General features: G+C 36.9%; 1 protein-coding gene across 1 annotated transcript in view; it reads right to left on the bottom strand.

Moving 5' to 3' along the window:
* Positions 1-7,942: 7,942 nt before the first annotated feature.
* LOC109408456 (uncharacterized) overlaps positions 7,943-12,297 on the bottom strand; it is a 278,493-nt gene continuing 274,138 nt past the window's right edge. The window contains exon 6 of the mRNA XM_062856590.1: positions 7,943-8,501. The gene's annotated coding sequence lies outside the window, so the exon portion shown is untranslated. The remainder of the gene's footprint in view (positions 8,502-12,297) is intronic.

Below are 12,297 nucleotides of genomic sequence, written 5' to 3'. Positions count from 1 at the left end.
AATAACAGTTCTGCGTTTGACATTACCGCGTTACGGAAAAAATATGTTACGCAAGGTTCGTGTCAATGGTTAGTTACTGCGGTAAAGAAGAAAAAATCCAACGGGGTTGCGGTGGTCTCGACCGCCGCAGTCGTTCCGCAAACGTCAAAAGTGCTCGGTTCACGCTAAAAAGCTCTCACTCACTTGGTTGCCATAAAATTAAAAAATAATGAAAATTGTTTCATTTATGGTTTATGTAATCGCAATTGTTGCCACAACATGTAACTTATTTCTAAACTATATTAGGTGTAGTTTTAACACTTTAGTATGCAGCTGTACGCCATTAAACACAATTGAGATTTTCAATTATTTATTTTTGTTTCAAGGATGTGTGCATACTTTTTGAAGTGTGCAGCAGTTTGACGTTTGCGGAACAGGTCTTCTTTGTCTTCTTCACTCCGCCAGGTTGGAAGATTTCATGGATAAGCAATATTGAGCAAAGACAATCACCATTTACATTGGATTGTGGCGACATCTAGGGTTTCTGCACAAACACATTGAATGATACACAATAAATTTGTTTTGAACATTTTAGGGCAGGATTTTACACCATAAAGCTAGCTTACACGGAGAAATCAAACTACCTAATTTTTGGGTCGATTTTGCTAAAAGCTGAGTATATCGAATTAACTAGTTACCCAAAATTAGGATGTTTTCCCTCTTTCCCCCACCGATGTTGTCAAAAACAAACAGAGATGCATCTACCCAATGGGGGTCCTTGAGCCCAATAAGCCAATTTCGAGTAAATAGGTATACTCAAATTTGGGTTGAATGAGGGGGGGTCTTGGGTTGAATTTACCTACTCTTAAGTATATTTTTTTGCTGGAGGTAAAGGCAATTTACCTAGTGTGAGTTTAATCGATTTACTCAAATTTGGCTTATTGGGCGGAACTATGGGATTGCGTCAAAAGAACTCAATTTTGGGTAGTTTGGCGGTTCCGTGTGGTAAAATTAAGAACTGCACCAACGATTCTCAACCGAATGCAAAATTCTGTTAATAATACAATTATTGTACTGAAACATTGTCAATATTGCCATGCGTGCGGTACCGTTGACTGAAATCATTCTTGATGCTACTATTTTGGCATTGTAATTTCGACCATGTCGGCTTGAATGTTGCGCGTCTTGGATACATGGTTAAAAATCAGTGAAGAGAATTGGTGATTTGCTGTTGCATGAAGAAGAAGAAGAAGAAGAATGATGGTGTTTTGAAAATATCCTATCCCTATAACACAGAGGAAGTTTTTAAAATGCCTCTATAAAATCTAAAACAAAATCTAATTAAAAACGGTTTGATGTACGGTGTTAGACTTTGAACGAACTACAAATTCAGTACCTTATCAAGAAAAAAATGTTAAATTTAAATTTATACGTTCAATATGTAGTCCGTCCAAAGTCTAACACCGTACATCAAACCGTTTTTAATTAGATTTTGTTTTAGATTTTATAGAGGCATTTTAAAAACTTCCCCTGTGTTATAGGGATAGGATTTTTTCAAAACACCATCATTTTTCTTCTTCTTCTTCATGCAACATCAAATCACCAATTGTCAGACAAAAGTGGCACAAAACAAGCAACAAAGAATGTGCGACGATTAGTCTTTATCCCTACTGGTGACAGATAATGACATGATCTCGAATTTTTTTGTTGCAGACAAAACGGAAGCTGAATTTGTTGCGTACTTTTCAACTCGTGAATAATCAATTATTACTAACCCAAAGTCAAAACTGTTTGATGACAGAGCTTCACCAGAGTTGCAGTGTTTACCGACTCGAAGTTACCGTTCGAAAATCGCAATGCAAGGCTTAAAAATCTCTAAACTCGTGGTGTACGATGTTGATCCCATTATTTTCAAGTTGGGACAAACTTATGTCGCATGTGTTGTTTTGTCGCAACAAATACAGGTTGCGACATTGTCATTATTGTTGCGCGATGGTTGAATTTTGATTCACTGTTAAAAATACAACGTCAAAATAGTAGCATCAAGAATATTTTCAGTCAATGTTACCGCACGCATGGCAATATTGACAATGTTTTAGTACAATTAACAGAATTTTGCATTCGGTTGAAAACAATTATTGTTGGTGCAGTTCTTAATTTTACCATGGTTTCGGTAGAAACTACAACAAAATTTATTTCAGTGTAGGGATCTTGTTAGGGACACACTTAATTTGGAATACCGTGTTCGGTAAATTTTTGACGAAAATAGAACAGCTGAATACAGCTATACTGCATTGTTTACCTTTTGCACCCGGTTTTGACAGTTGGTGTACTGAGTCTCAGTAAAATCGATTACCGAAGCTAACGAAATAGTTCTGCTGTTCTATTTTCGTCAAAAAAGTGCTGAACAGGCAATTCAGGATTGAGTGTGGATGATTCAAATACAGTAATCACAGACAAACAGACGTCTAACTCTACTCACTTCCCATCGTTTTACTTTTTTAACGGATTATTCAAATATTCCGTAGTTCGCAAATCGCTCGCTCATGGCGCTCGCATCGTTTTTGCTCCTGTTTGACGTTTGCTCACTACCACCATCTACTCAGTGCATTTGTGTACCACAGCATAACTAGCATTGGGCGATTATGTTTGCGTGACGATGATTTTTATCGCATTTTCTTCCAAGTGACACGTCTGTTTGTCTGTGCAGTAATGTTCCGATTTTATCACCTCTCCGCACATCTGACCTACATTACATTACATTTTCATTAATTTATTGTTAAATTTGATTAAATTAAACTTCGTTTAATAGCCCTGCCACAGACTGTCTGTGGCTCTGCGGTGCAAGTCAGCACGCGCAATGCGAGTAGCTTTGGCGCGCAACGGCGTCGTCTGCTGTCTTGATCCTGATTGGCTGCGCGCAACTGGAATGAAGCCGCGCGTAAATAACGCGACGAAAGAAAAACTTTACAAAATATCCGCAATACTGAGGCGTACCACGCAGAAAAATATGGTAAAAGGTAATTATGGTAAAATCATAAATATTTGAGGTGAATTCAAATAAATTATCAATTTGTTCAGGCCACAAAAATAAAATTGTTGAAACAAATCAAACGTCAGATTTGAAGCAAATGCAATCCATGTTTAAAACAAACATACATTTTTTATTCATTTCTGACAGGTTATGTTAGAAATAAATGTAGAAATTTTTGTTTTGTGTGGCAGGTTGGCCCTACGGAAATGTTTGTTTTTCCATTAAACACACTAATTATTTCTTCCCTTTGCTGGGAAGTCGCACCTCTCTCGTGGCACTTTCAATGCCAGCATCATGTATTGCGATTTTTCTTTCTACTTAGACTTCAGTGCAATAAATTTCGTCGTTCTCCAATTTCACTTTCGGTTTCGCTGTCGCTCTCTGTTGTTGCTCTTCAGCAATTCGCCCGATCTAATGACAGATTTCGCCGGCCGCCTCAATGTTTACCATTTTCTCTCATTGTTCTCGGTCAACCAGCTGATCATGTTTACACAACAAAATCAGCTGGGCATCCGATGTTTACGTTCATCCTTATTGTTCGGCAACCACCAGCTGATCTTGCTTTCACAACAAACCACGCTGATTTCGCCTGAATCTTGGGTAGAAAGCGAAAAGCTGTCGGAGATGACAGATAAGTACGATTTTTGGGCGATTTCAATTTCGTCGCAAAAGTCTGATTATTCGTAAAAAATACAATAGATCTCATACATTCCCGAAAACTCATTTCTACAATTCTTTATTGCACCAACGAACCTAACCTCAAAACGACTGACAATTCTCAGGTCATTTCGACAGATGTAACATGAGCATGAAAAGGATGACAACAAGATCGATAAAGTAGAATATATGATCCGTCTTTTTCGTGCATGTGTGTGGTCTGTCAAAATGACCTGAGAATTGTCAAACATTTTCATGGCTAGCATCAGAGCTGCCACATACAGGGTTGTATACGAAAAAAAAATTTGGCACCCCCTCGTTCATTTTTAAACCGCAAGGCAATGTAACAAGTTTGTTATTATACGAATCAAAATAAAATCTACTTTCGCGACTACTTTTACCCGCAGTCAGAGATACGCGCGAGACAGTCGCCTAAGAAAACAGATCTGTTTTCAAATTTTCCATCATAGCGCTCTTTGATTATTCTTGAAAAAAGGTCGCCACATGGCCGGCTGATATGATGACTGCTGCGACTGCACGTGGCATTGGCACCGCGATTAAATTTTGTCCATCATTGAAGGCCTTGGAAAGTAGTCGCCATAATTGTGTTTTTCTTGCAACGCACAATAACTCAAAAAATAGTAGGGGTACTCACTAAACAGATTAAAATGCTGCGTAAGCCATGATTTTCTGCTTATTTGAAATGTTTCATGATTTTGCGAATGAAATAATCAAAGATTGCCTTGGTGAACGCGACGTTTAATCAGTTTAATCAGTTTACGCGGTTAAGTGAATCCCCCTAGTATATTTTTGGAACTATTTTTTAAGCTTTCAGTCCTAGTAAAATACTTTGAGGTAGCAAAATAAACGAGGGGGTGCCAACTTTTTTCGTGTACGGAATACAGGTAATGTGGCAGCTCTGTCTAGCATTATTGGTGTAATGAAGAATACCCATTGAGGAGCCTCTTGTTTTGCCGTCGAGAATATAAACAAAAATCACAAATTCCAACTGCAGGATCGAAGAAGATTTTCTCCAGTCAAACCAACGTAGAGAGAAAAGCAGCAGCAGCAAACAACGCTCGATGACGACGCGACTCCCAGTACTTGTATTTAACCTCTTATGACAGCTACATATGAGCACAGCCTATAGGCCTATATATTGTGCCTTGCAAGATAAATCCGCGAAACGCGTTGGTCTTCTTCTTTTCCATCAAGCTGCAAAAATATGACCGCACCACTATGAGTGACCTGATGGTCAGAAAATCTGCATGCGGCGCTTATATCAAATCCACATGAGGCTGCGGCGATATAGCCGCGAGGAGATGCACGCGATACAGACGCAATGTGGAAATGAAAAAAATGAAGCCGCTTTCCCCTGCAGCATCTCTAAATAACATCCCGATTATTAAACACAAAACCGACGAGGTGATGCGTACACTGAACGTCGGCTTGCGGTGAAAATTACTATTCTGAGGGTCAATTTAAATGCACAACGCCACTAAATTTGTGCAGACTGAGTTTCGTTTTAATTCAACAGAATTATGTTTTCAATTTTACCATGGACTCGATTTTCAATTAAAAAAAGTTTCTGTTGGCAACCGGATTCGAACCAAGAACCTTGACATCACCAGGCTCGCACGCTACCACTCGGCTATCGAACCGGTTGATGTGAGAAGAAACAAAACGCACACAAGAAGCGTTGGTGGGTCGATGATCATGTTTTGCCATGGTAAATTTAAAAACATTTTTATGCTTGTCGTTACTGCAAGGTTCCTTTCAGTGTATGCGTAGTGAACCAATGTCGCGATAAATATTATTACGATTTCTGGCCACCTGAGTTGCAATTGTGTTAACTTTTGTTTTGATATGAACGGCCTGAAGGCTGCTGCGATGCTGCTGGGTGGGTGACAGTATCTGTTCGATTTTGACATTGCGTCTGTATCGCGGAATCTCCTCGCGGTCATATCGCCGCCGCCCAATGTGGATTTTTTATGAGCGCCGCAATACCTGATTGTAAAAAAGACGCGCATGGATGCTTGCACGTGGCTTCTCTTGAAACATGTGTGGAGTGTGGACAGTCAGAAATTAACGTAATCCAGGTTATTTTTTATAATTAAAAAAAACTTTGTTTGCAACTCGTTGCAAAATGATGATTTTTTCAGCACTCGTCGTATTTTTCCAACTCGGCAAGCCTTGTTGGATAAATGTACAACTCGTGCTGAAAAAATCATCATTTTGCAACTTGTTGCATAAATAGCTATTATGTTTCCAGTTCAAAACCGAATTAGCGACATTTTTTCTTTGACTTCCGCTGCTTTTGCCTTGCGTTAAACACAATGTCGGAAGTGGGGCGCTGTATTGTACACCTGGTGCTCTATACAGCGCCCCACTTCCGACATTGTGTTTAACGCAAGGCAAAAGCAGCGCAAGTCAAAGAAAAAATGTCGCTAATTCGGTTTTGAACTGGAAACATAATATCTTGGTAACGAAGACCCTCAACAACTTTTTTCCGTGCACAACTTAAGTGTCTGGTTGGTCTATGCGATACGACTAGGGACTCTCAATGTAAAGGTTAAGCACAGACAAACAGACGTAACACTCTGACATTTCCCATCGTACACCGATTTAACGGTCTATTTAAAAATTTGATAGTTGGCCAACTGCCCACCCGTGGCGTTCGCATCGTTTTTGTTCGAGTTTGACGTTTGCCCACTACCGCCACCTAGTTGATGGTCGGCCAAACTCAGTCCTTTTAGTATTGGGCGAACAGGTTTCCAGGACTATAATTTGAATCGAAAAACGTTCGTAGTGTTACGTCTGTTTGTCTGTGGGTTAAGGTTTCAATTCTCGCTCGTTTAGAAAGTTTTTGTCGTGAAGTTTTCTAATTGATTCAGCGCATGAGACGGAGCTTTGAGACACATCTTGAGAAAATGAGGCAAACAACACTCAACATGGGACTACAGCAATAGGGTCCTAAAATTAAAGACGAAATCTCGCTTATATTGAATAATACGATCAAGCATGGTATTCTTATCGGAATTGTACTTTACTCGAACTTGAAAAACAAAGGAATAATGAGAAAATTCGAAATAAGTAAAATGGTAAATAGTTCTACTTTGACGTTTGAGGTCAACCTTGTGTGACTGAGCTCGACATTTTTCGCACTGGGATTTCAAAAATGTTCCTATCTGACATACACGGTGAAAAAAAATCACTCAAAGTATGTGTTATGAGCTAGGGACGAGACAAAAGGCTAAAAAAATAAAAATTATATATTTTCAACTACGGTTAAGAAAAACGTCAAAAATTGAGTAAATATGTACTCTTGAACCATAATTTGTGATTTAAAACAAGAATCCCGATAGGACTTTAGGAGCCTATTGTACATCAACTTTGGAGAAAACAAACATTTCCGTAGAGCCGACCTGCCAAGACAAAATTACATTTATTTCTAAAATAACTTGTCAGAAATGAATAAAAAATATATGTTTGTTTCGAACATGGATTGCATTTGCTTCAAATCACAGAGAACAGACATCCAAGTCCAGTTCCGAAACTGTGTAAGGAATTTAACGGCCATTTGAAATCGGCAACACAAGTGGCAATAGCGTGGCGCTGCAATCGGTTAATTTCCCATACTAATTTAAGTCACCACTTGAAATGTTTCAATTCACCACTGACTGTGGCAATATGGTGTTTGGTGGCGTTAGTGTTGTGATCGTGTATTGGTTTGCAACCTTACTCAAGTAAAGATTCAAATCCTTACACAACTTTCCGAATGAAATTTGTTCTAGCCTGCACGCTAAGGTCAGTTTACCTATTTTTCTAAAATATGGGTAAATCTTACTCAAATTTGCGTAAACTTTACGCAAATATGGGTAAATAAAACTCATATTTTGCAAAAGTGCACATTCGCATTTATGGGTAATATTTACTCATATTTGGGTTACAATTAGGTACACATTACCCATATTTGAGTCTTTTTTACCTATATTTGAGTATCATTTACGCATATTTGCGAATGTGCACTTTTTGGAAAAAAGGTAAACTGACCTTAGCGTGTGGATGTCTGTTCTCTGTGTTCAAATCTATTGTTTCAATCAATTTTATTTTTGTGGCTTGACAATTTATTTGAATTCACCTCAAATATTTTTGATTTTACCATAGATTTTTCTGCGTTTATATCATTAGTTTCAAACCTATTTTCTATCAGTCGAGACATGGATTTCGGATACCATCAAAAATAACATACCATAACCCTGCGAATTATTATTCTATCGTCTTTTTTTTTTTTCTTTATTTATATTTTCTTGTTCTTGTTTGATTTGATACAAAAAATAAAGCTTCTTAAAGTTTCACATGTGACTTGACTGTGTATGTGTATGTGAGTGAACGTGTTCGACTAGTCACCATCGACTGCTTCGTTTCGATTCGTTACAGTTCTCACATTATCGCACTGACCACGTGCTCTCCCTCCTTGTTCCTATCTACCGTTGATTCTTGTTTTCGTTTCCAATTGTGCCGTTTATCACGCTTCACAGTTTCCTCTTTCTATCTAAATGTTTTGCGTTTGTTTTTTTCTTAGTCATATTTTCTCGCTTGTATCCATTCTTCTTCATTGTTTAGACTTTTATTGGTTGTACCTACCAACAGCTGCGCAATTTCTCCTTCTGTTTTTCGATTTACTTTCTAGTGGTTTTCTTAGATTAATGAAAGTTGATTCTCCTTTCCCTGGAATTAGAGCCTCGAACAAATCGGTGTAAAGTAAAAAGTGAAACACAACAGAAATAAAACATTTTGCATCATAGGCAACATCCTCCAGTGTCAGCGCCTGTTGAAAAAAAAAAGAAAGTAAAAAAGTATAAAATCATATAAACTGCAAATAATTTGAATAACGAAAAAAAAGAAAGTTTTAGTCAAAGAAAAATTTAGTTGTAGGTGACTGTGCTTATTTTCATATTCTAATTTTGTCGTGTCTCTAACATTGTTATTTACTAAAATAGTTCAATCGAACATTTTTGAGATTGAATGATTTTTAGTTTTTTTTTTTGCATTTTAAGCTGTTGTCATAGATTCCACTTGATTCTTTCAGTTTAAGTGTTGCGTCTGTTTTCTACAGTCATAGAAATGTGTTCCGAACTAACCTGACAAAACGCATTTATTCTAATTCTGTTGTTAGCCGGAACAAAGCAAATATTTCACAAAACAATAATAAATTTCATGAAACTCAAAAGCTTATGCATGTACCAAACAAGGCACTGTGGAGTTTTGGGAGAAAACATTATTCCTTTCTCATTGTTTCCTAGATGGGCTCTTCTTCGTTCGTTCCATGCTGGCGGCGCTTGCAGCAGCCATTCAAAGCAGACATTTTCCTCTTTCGAATTGTTTGTCCGCACCGTAGTCACTTTTCCGCAAAAGGTGCAAAGCTGATTATTTTTCGGTTTTTCGTTGAGTTGAATTGCTGTAAGGTCTAGTCAAGCGGATTGAAGTACGCGGAAGGTTCGATGGCGTTGGAAAAGTTCTATTTTCCCCCTGTTGCGGTATTAAAATTCAACAATTAGCGAAATCATAGCCAGCCACTGAAGAGCGAAAAGTTTTGGAATCGGGTTTCCTTTCTTTCACGGTTTTTTTTTTTTATTTGTTGTAAGATACTGTAAAAAGTTCTAAGTTATAAACGGACAAACCGAACGCGGTATCAACTTTTAATTGGATGTGGTGAAGCAATCTCAAACTTTGCTAGAACAAGATAAAATTAATGTATTCATTTCGTTTTTATTGGATAAAAGTTAGTTTTAGAATTTGATTTTTGTCAGCTTATGTAAACGCAGCCTCACTTAGTGTAGGTTTTTAGGTTGTGTATCGTAATAGTATCGATTTGCTATTCTATATTTTAAGAAACAGATATCAACTGGATAAAATCTAGAAAATTCAACGTTTCCTTAGTAGTAGTTGGATCCATAGAATCAGTTTGACATCATATGTCAACTAGGTTTAGCTATCCTGATTAGATTGGATTGTTCTAATGGAAACAATATTTAATTCATGGTTGATGTACTATGTCTTATTGAAAGTCAAATATGTTCTTCTCAATTAGCACCGTTTTAGAAGATGATTTCTTCTGATCTGGTTTAAATAAATGCCTATAAAAAGATCTGTATTTTACAACGGCATCCTAAAGTTCTGAGCTGTTTTTTTTTATAATTTATATAAAGTATTGAAAGCTAATATCTACTTTTCTTCCTTTTTTTCAAGAAGTGGGCGTGTCATTTGAACAGTAGCGCACTTCTATTCACTAAGCTAAGCTTTGTTTTAAATAATATTTGAGAATTACAAAAAAAAAATCCACCTATTTCTGGTAAGATTTGAACTTGCGGGTCCCTAAATAATGTACAGGGGATGGCCAAAATGTTTGGGATAGGCAACTTTTTTTCTCCAACAAAAAAAATCAGCATGCTGTAACTTTTCATAGAGTGCATCAAAAAATCTCAAATTTTGACTGTGTGTCAACCTATTATATGTGCATCATTGGTACAAATTTGGGCTCGATTGATTAATTTTTCGCGAAGTTAGAACCGTTCGGGTAAAACACTATTTTTTAGACAACTAATTTTTGAACTGTCATATCTCGGAAACCAGTGAACCGAATTGAATGAATTTTTTAACGTTTATCAACAATATATTGATACTTAATACGACGTTATAAAATGTAATATTTTTTCACGGCGAATTAAGTTATACCGGGTTGAATTTTTTACCAATATAGAGGAAAATAAATCAAATTTACAATACCACACAAAAATTATTAAATGTGTTCTTCCTTCAACCTAAACAGGCTCTAATATATCTGATTAGAGATAATTTGATATCAGAAGTGGAAAATCTTTGGATATCAACATTAAAATTTATTAACATTGGTGTAAAAAAATTACATTTTTTCGAGAAAAATCCACAACGTTTAAATCTATGATAACTTTTTTGAACGTTTAAAAAGTATCTATGTTTTAATAGTTTGTGAAGCATTTACATATTTTAAGTGTACGTTCAACATTTCATTCAATTCGGTTCACTGGTTTCCGAGATATGACAGCTCAAAAATGAGTTGTCTAAAAATAGTGTTTTACCCGAAAGGTTCTAACTTTGCGAAATATTGATCAATCGAGCTCAAATTTGTACCAATGATGCACATATAATAGGTTGACAAACAGTCAAAATTTGATATTTTTTGATGCGCTCTATGAAAAGTTATAGCATATTGAGCTTTTTTGTGAGAGATAAAAAGTTGCCTATCCCAAATATTATGGCCATCCCATGTAGTAGACATTGTACCGTCTACTCCCGTTGGTTTGAACGACATGCAAACCAACGGGGTTCATTTTTTAATAAGAACTTCTAATAACCCTGTGGGCATCGAAAAACACACTGATGGTAATCCTTTTTGCTGTTTTGCTTTGATTCTGCGTTTCGTTTCACCCCGTTCCATGAGCAGAATGACGTTTGAACCTTTTTTAGTTTGAACGATGTGAAGATTAGAGGGGGTCAAATTAAAAAAGTGTTCAGATTAGATGAGGTCAAACCAACGGGGGTAGACGGTAGTAGTTAGGATGGTAATTAAGAATTGTCGTTACAAAACATAGTTGCAAAAATGCCACATGTGATCGAAAATAATACTACAATAGAAATCATTGTCGTAACCCTTCCTTGTACCCACCATTTTTGCAGAAACACGAGACCAACAAACGTGGGCAGCTTCGATGAAAATTACGAACGGAATGTTAACCTCTACTGCATATCTCGCGATCCTTAGATATCTTTTTCCAAAACTCTCCGAAACACTTTGGTTCAGGTTAACTTTCTACTCAGCAGAATCGTTACCTGTTCTGTGGTAAAATTGCTTAACGCTCCCTGCCTAGAGAATTGACGAGTTGTGGGTTCAAATCCCATCAGAAGAACATGAATTTTTTTCATCAAAATTTAAGTTCCGATTTATCAATTTTTCAACACATTTGTGCTTATGAACTTCAGGTTTTACGTGTGTTCATATCATGAAGTATAGGTTGGTCATTCGAAAAATAACAACAATCGGGTTGAAATAGATGAAACATGTTTATACAGCATTGAAAAAACTCCGTGCACTTACTGTTATTGTTGCTCCCAGTTGTCTGTTTTTAGATAATCTACTTAATCTTTTTGCTTCGTGGATTACGTGGTATACATTTCCTGTCCATTTTGTTGTAATTTTGACTTTAATTACATGAAATGCACACTACTGAAGCCTGATACAGTTCAGCCAATGAAGGACTACAACAGGTAATGGGTCATTTGGCCGAACACCATTAGTTCCAATTGAATACAGCTTTATAAAAAGAATTTATCAAGTATTTCTCAAAATTCAGAACGTATTGAAGTTCCGTCTGGGAATGTCTGCAGGAGTCTTTTATGAAGTATCACCACGATTTGTCTCTAGGAATTACTCCCGGAGTTACCCCTGGTGAGTCTTCCAGGAGTTGTTCTTGTGGATTCTTCTGTGCGTTTTCTCTAAAGACTAGGAGTTCCCTTTGGAGATTTCTTGAAGATTGCTAAAAAAAATCAGAAGTTTCCTTTGTGGATTTAGATGTAGGTTCCTCCAG

Source organism: Aedes albopictus, chromosome 3 (genome assembly GCF_035046485.1).
Source record: "Aedes albopictus strain Foshan chromosome 3, AalbF5, whole genome shotgun sequence".
Lineage (NCBI taxonomy): Eukaryota > Metazoa > Arthropoda > Insecta > Diptera > Culicidae > Aedes > Aedes albopictus.
This window is presented reverse-complemented; position numbering and strand designations above follow the sequence as displayed.